Source organism: Triticum aestivum, chromosome 1A, assembly GCF_018294505.1.
Source record: "Triticum aestivum cultivar Chinese Spring chromosome 1A, IWGSC CS RefSeq v2.1, whole genome shotgun sequence".
Taxonomy (NCBI): Eukaryota; Viridiplantae; Streptophyta; class Magnoliopsida; order Poales; family Poaceae; genus Triticum; species Triticum aestivum.
The window spans coordinates 15,522,038-15,528,967 of NC_057794.1; the positions used below are offsets into that span (position 1 = coordinate 15,522,038).

Sequence of the window (6,930 nt, forward strand, 5' to 3'; positions counted from 1 at the left end):
TCAACCGTTTGATTGACTACAAGTGGCTCCGATTTGCAGCCCGTGCTCCATGCCTGAATTGGCTCCTTCTTCCTCGGTTCATTGCCTTCCAAGAGCGCTAGCACCGATTTGTTTCCCCAATTAATTTTGACGTTTCTGCAACACTATCAATCTCCCTAATTAATTTCCCCATCAATTGATTTTCCATGACCATCTACATCCCCATGAAACGCGCAATCTGGAGAAGCATATCTTGAGGCCGTGCTCCATGGAGAGGGTCCATCACTTAACACATCCGCAGTTTTATGGAAGCTCCGCACCTGAATATGTTCCTTTTTGCACTATGGTGTGTCACATTAGTCAAAGCATATCTTGAGGCCGTGCTCCATGGAGAGGTTCTATTTCAGAGTTTTCAGCTGTTCTCTTTCTCTACATTAGTCATTGTTTGCTCATATTCAGGTGCGGAGCTTCCATAAAACTGCACATGTGTAGGCGTGTAGTAAACTATTCATCAACTCTCAGCTTTTTCATGAGCTGCACCTAATGGCCACTTCCTAATTTCATGTGTTTGTTCTTCTACAAAATTATACTAAAATAACCCTTTTGTTTTCGTCCACCAAACTGAGGAGACGACATCTCTTTGGTTTAGTCCTGTCCTTCAATCCTATTAAACAAATCGAGCCATCACTCGCTGCTGAAAGCATGTGGGAACTCATCGCATTTTGTAAGCTAGACTCCTATATCATTTGCGGTAGTGTTCACGTTGGCAAGTTACACAGGGTTCCATTCCATGGTTTATCTTAATTCCCTAATCCTGAATTCCTTATAATTTCGCAAATCTGAAAGCCATTGTTATCATTGATGGATATTCACCTTGATCTTTAATAAGTAACCAATTAGCCATCACAGGTCTGGATACTAATTCTTCGTAAGAATGTAATGAACTTTACTTGCAGTCAATGCACTTTTATTTTTCCCTTCTTTTCCTTGCAAAGGGTTTGTTCAAAGCTTTTTATTAAACTGCATGAAGTGCAACAGCAACGCGCGGGGAGTGTGTTCGTAGGTGTGGAATACCTAAATAATGTCACTTTGCAAGGAAATGGAATACATTATATGACAAGTTATTGGATCATTTTTTAAACATTACGTAGACCATAATTTTAGAAAAGTAAGTCAACTGATGATGTCTTGTACATCTAGAATGTGCATGCTTGTACATCCAACATTGCTAGTTCCTGGATTGAGATATGATGGTCTTTGTAGTTTATGCAACAAACATAAACACTTCCATGTAATCACTCTTAGTCTATATTTTAAACACATAACATGCACAATGTAGCTTATAGAGGTTAGAAAGAAAAAAGTTACAATCCAAGCTATGTAGAAATGGGTCCGAGAATCCTTGTGCTACGATGGGAGAATCTACGCATAATTGTTGTAGGTGTTAATATATATGTACAAAATATACATCCATTATAACGATAATATATAACATACTTAGTGACTAGAGGTATGCATAGATATTACAACACTAATTAACACAAGAAAAAACCGTAATAAAGTACAACACTAAACATCGATAAATTAACTACAGATAGCAGGCAAAGATTATTAAAGAAATATGTAGTCTATCAAGAGCAAGCTAACTTAAGAAGCTCGTTCACTAGTTATTGAATAACTCTTAACATAGAGTTTAGTTTTTGTGCATGATCCTTAACATAGGCATGCTCCATGCACTCATTTTTAAACTATGGCGTTGTACAAGAGGAAAAAAGAACTACATTCATCTTCAACCAATATCTTCGATGCAAGAAAATACATAATCCTAATTCTTTCCAGGAAACGTACGTTGTTGAGGTTGGAAAGGAAAACATGCGTGATAATGTGCTAAGAGCATCTCAGAACAGCAGCCTATAATAGGGCACGAAAACACGGTGGAGTAAAATAAATTTGGCACGAGCAAGCGTCGTCTCCATCAGCTGCCCTAAAATAAGGCACCCAAACATTCAAAACTGAGCCAACTGTTTTCTCTGAACTTTATTGTCAAAAGTGAATTTTACTATTGAAACTTGTAGAACTGAAACTAAACTGATTTTTACAAGTACTAGGAGCAGATAAACTAAACTGATTTTTACACATAGTTTAAGAAACCCACTACATGTGTTTCAATGATAATGATGTTTGAAAAGTGCATCCTACATTTTCCCCATAATTTTGTTAGTATAATTTTTCAACAAACTAATGTTATTCATAACTCGTACTTGATTATATACGTGATTTTGAAATTTCTATCACACTTCATTGCTACCAGTAAGAGCTAATTAACACACATTAGCTTCTGGGTTGATTATGATGATTAGCCATGCTATCGACTATTTGGAACTAAAAAAATTATATTCAGCACGCTTATTTAATCACACATTCTTAATGAATCGTTTTATTACATAAGGTGTGTGTATAGTATGTCTTCTCTAAACAACAAAGTTGTACATAGAATCTCACTAATTACAAATGAATATGCCAAGAACTAAAAATAAGATCTTATAACAAATCATGCACCCGACCGATTCTAATATTGGAACTTCTAAAAATTATTTTGTTAGTAATGCACAACATATGCAAAAAATCTGGTATTTTATCGATGTTGAGTAGTTTGCTTACTAAGTGTATTAAACTAATATACATGTAGTTGTACAAGTCACATAACTTACATGCCACCCAATTTGAATTCCATTGAGTGAAGATGGTTGTCCATCTCCCCTCTATAGAATCGAAACCATAGATGCACTTTCTTGCCCATTTTGTAAATCAAAGCCGTAAACATCTAGTGTGGCCTCTGCACCATAATAATGCTTATTGCCACCTCCTGACGGCCATGTATGACTTGAGAACTGTTAAAATGTAATTAAAATCATCTGTGCATAAGTAGGACACAGATTGCATGATGATATCATACTAAAAATATCACAAACAATAATGCAATTAAGGGGAACTTAATACTCACATAAGTAATTTTTGAATTTTCGACAGAGGTAAGATTTCCATTTGGAATGAAGAATTCTAGATGAATTTCATAGGACCATGAAATTGTCGAGTTTCCTTGCTTTATATTGTAGAGCAGGGGACAAATAAGGAGAGAATGTAAAAAATGATGTGAATGTTCATCGCAATGTCAATAGAAAATAAACTGCAAACTTACCTCTTCAATAGCATGAAAACAACCTCTTTTAGGTATGCTACCAAGAAGTAGCACAATAAATAGCATAATAGGTTGAGGAGAATTATCCATGTAGAAGCCAAACAGAAACACAAGTACCGGTGTAGTGATGTGCCCTTCATTGAGGCCCACCCTCTTAAATAGTGTGAAGCAGTGTGGTGCCTATAGGATTCGGTGCGGAAAATTAGCGAGAGTCATTTAAAGCTTGGCTATAAAAAAAGTGCAATAAAAGATTTCGTTCCATAAAAAATCTTGTTGGAATATCTGTTATTTAAGAAAAATTAATGTGGTTCATTTATATCCTAGTGGGATATGATGATCATATAAGATATAAGATATATAAAAATGAATTCATTGAAAAGGAGATTCTAGGATTTATGAAAAAATAATAAATAATCCATCATATACTATTAATGAATATACATAGGAATTAACATAGGAAAAGACATATCTAGGATTTAAGAAACAAGTTAATGTCGAGCATTTAGAACTTTATCTATTTATATATATAGACCGTGTAACATGCATCAATGAAAGGTCATGCAAATCTAGATCAGAGAAGAGAGTAGCACACAAGCATGAATACACACACAAAGCATGAAGGTTCTTGAAGCTCTGTATTTTTTAACTCCAAAAACTATAGATATTTTATACGACCACATTTTTTTTTGTTTTCTCTTAGGGAGCATAAGAAGGACTTGCATATGGTGTTCATTGACTTGGAGAAGGCCTATGATAAGATACCGCGGAATGTCATGTGGTGGGCCTTGGAGAAACACAAAGTCCCAGCAAAGTACATTACCCTCATCAAGGACATGTACAATAATGTTGTGACAAGTGTTCGAACAAGTGATGTCGACACCGATGACTTCCCGATTAAGATAGGACTGCATCAGGGGTCAGCTTTGAGCCCTTATCTTTTTGCATTGGTGATGGATGAGGTCACAAGGGGTATACAAGGAGATATCCCATGGTGTATGCTCTTTGCGGATGATGTGGTGCTAGTTGATGATAGTCGGACGGGGATAAATAGGAAGTTAGAGTTATGGAGACAAACCTTGGAATCGAAAGGGTTTAGGCTTAGTAGAACTAAAACCGAGTACATGATGTGCGGTTTCAGTACTACTAGTTGTGAGGAGGAGGAGGTTAGCCTTGATGGCCAGGTGGTACCTCGGAAGGACACCTTTCGGTATTTGGGGTCAATGTTGCAGGAGGATGGGGGTATTGATGAAGATGTGAACCATCGAATCAAAGCCGGATGGATGAAGTGGCGCCAAGCTTCTGGCATTCTCTGTGACAAGAGAGTGCCACAAAAGCTAAAAGGCAAGTTCTACAGGACGGCGGTTCGACCCGCAATGTTGTATGGCGCGGAGTGTTGGCCGACTAAAAGGCGACATGTTCAACAGTTAGGTGTGACGGAGATGCGTATGTTGAGATGGATGTGTGGCCACACGAGGAAGGATCGAGTCCGGAATGATGATATACGAGATAGAGTTGGGGTAGCACCAATTGAGGAGAAGCTTGTCCAACATCGTTTGAGATGGTTTGGGCATATTCAGCGCAGGCCTCCAGAAGCTCCAGTGCATAGCGGACGGCTAAAGCGTGCGGAGAATGTCAAGAGAGGGCGGGGTCGACCGATTTTGACATGGGAGGAGTCCGTTAAGAGAGACCTGAAGGATTGGAGTATCGACAAAGAGCTAGCTATGGACAGGGGTGCGTGGAAGCTTGCTATCCATGTGCCAGAGCCATGAGTTGGTTGCGAGATCTTATGGGTTTCACCTCTAGCCTACCCCAACTTTCTTGGGACTAAAGGCTTTGTTGTTGTTGTTGTTGTTGTTCTCTTATGGACTAAATAGTTGAAAACCAAAAATTTAAGTCAGGGGAACATATTTCGAGTCACGATTGAGAGTGACACATGCTACCATTTCCTCAGGTAGTGATCCCCTTAGGATCAATTGGAGTCTCAAGAGGGGGTGAATAGACAATCAAAACTGACAGGGCTGGTTAATTTTAATATTGGTTGTCTAGAACATCCTACGAATGCAAGTCTAGAAATATAATGAGCGGAACATAAAATTGCAAGAATGTAATGGGTGTAGGGTAAAGAGAAGCAGACGTTGATCCCCCCCCCCCCAAGTTCAGATAGTTGGTGTTGTTGTACGTCCTCGTTGGTGGAGGTTCGATCCACAAGCCAATTTATTAGGAATGTTGGATGAAAGCGGTTTGCAATGTTTTGTAAATGAAAGAGGTTTGCAATGTTTTACTTTGTAAAAACATGTAGTTGGATTCTTTTTTTTGTAATTACTACCACAGAATAGAAGTTCAACTATTTTAGTTGGGCTGCTATGGGACTTTTTTGCATGCACTACACTTGCAGTCAGCCAATCGTTATCTGTTATCTTTATTCATGTGTATAATTTCCCCATTTTCTATCACATTTTGCCAGGTGGCCTTATTCGCGCTCTTCTCTTGGCTGCCATTCAGGCCTCCATTGTTCGCGGTTTGAATCCTTGTGTTGCTCGGATCCCTGGAGCGTACAATTTTTTATATGGAAACGGAAGCGGAGGGACTTGGACCGTACTCGGATAGATAAATAAATGGGTTGTCTACGATCTGTTAGATAAAGGACCCCGATAAATTCTGAACGTACGGATTTTAAGCATGTCATCGCCAACATTTTTTCATGGCAAGTTTAGTTGACACGAGATGGCAACTTTAGTTATTAAACATGGCAACTTTGTCTCAGTTCATTTTTTGTCAGAAAATTACCATGTTTGCCAACCTCGCGTGAACAGTTGCCATGGAAAACATTTCGGAATGTCATGCTTAAAATTCAAATTACACATCAACAGGGAAAGAAAGGCCACTTCCTCGGCTATGCCACGTCGGATTTGAAATGGTGACACGAGAGAGAAAGCGAGAAAATCAGCGACCCGAAGTTGGAGAATACGAAGCCTCACGTTTCATCTACCTGTCCTCGTTCCACCCAGCCGCTAGGGTTCCCGCCGCCACCATCCCGTCCATCCCATCTTGGCTCCTCCAACGCCGGCCACTGGAGAGGGCAAGGCATGCCGCTCCCAAACTTTCTCCTCTTCGCAGCAAGGTGTGCCACTCCACCTGGTCGCAATGGTGGTGGTAAAGGAGGAGGAAGGGAATGACATGGCGGAGATGAATGGGGAAAATGTTAGTAGCGTCATCATCTTCTTGCTCACGCTTTTGCAGCCTTCCAATCTCTCCCCCTTCGAGTCAGACATCGCCTCCTCTTCTCCCCTTCCTCACAGCCTGGTGTTCCCGCTGCCTCACATCGGCGATCCAAGGATGAGCACCGGACCTGGCAGGAGGAGCTCGAGCCGGCGCGGTGGTACGCATCACCATCACCGACTTCCTCGGTAGGAGCAGTGCGGGCTGTACAAACAGTCGGCTCTGTCCTGCTCTAGCACCGTCGTAGGTGCATGACGACAGGGTGCACACGCTCTTCCCTTCTTCCTAATTTTTTTCAACGGGGGAAGCACGATGCAAGTACACATGCTCTTCCCTTCTTCCTGATTTTTCCTCCCCTTCTTTCGGTGCTCTACTCTTAGAGCTTCACTTCTTTGTTTGTACATATTTTGCTTCTCTATGCCTACAAGGTGTTTTAAGAAAAAACAGGAAGATTGACAATGTTCTATGTAAGTCGTGAGATTTCATTTTTTTTAAATTTAGTTCAAGTCCATGATAGTAAGTTAACTAGTCTG

The 6,930-nt window shown here is 40.1% G+C and overlaps 1 pseudogene; it reads right to left on the reverse strand.

Moving 5' to 3' along the window:
• LOC123052470 (uncharacterized) overlaps positions 1-6,266 on the reverse strand; it is an 8,674-nt pseudogene extending 2,408 nt beyond the window's left edge.
• Between the last annotated feature and the right edge of the window lie 664 nt (positions 6,267-6,930).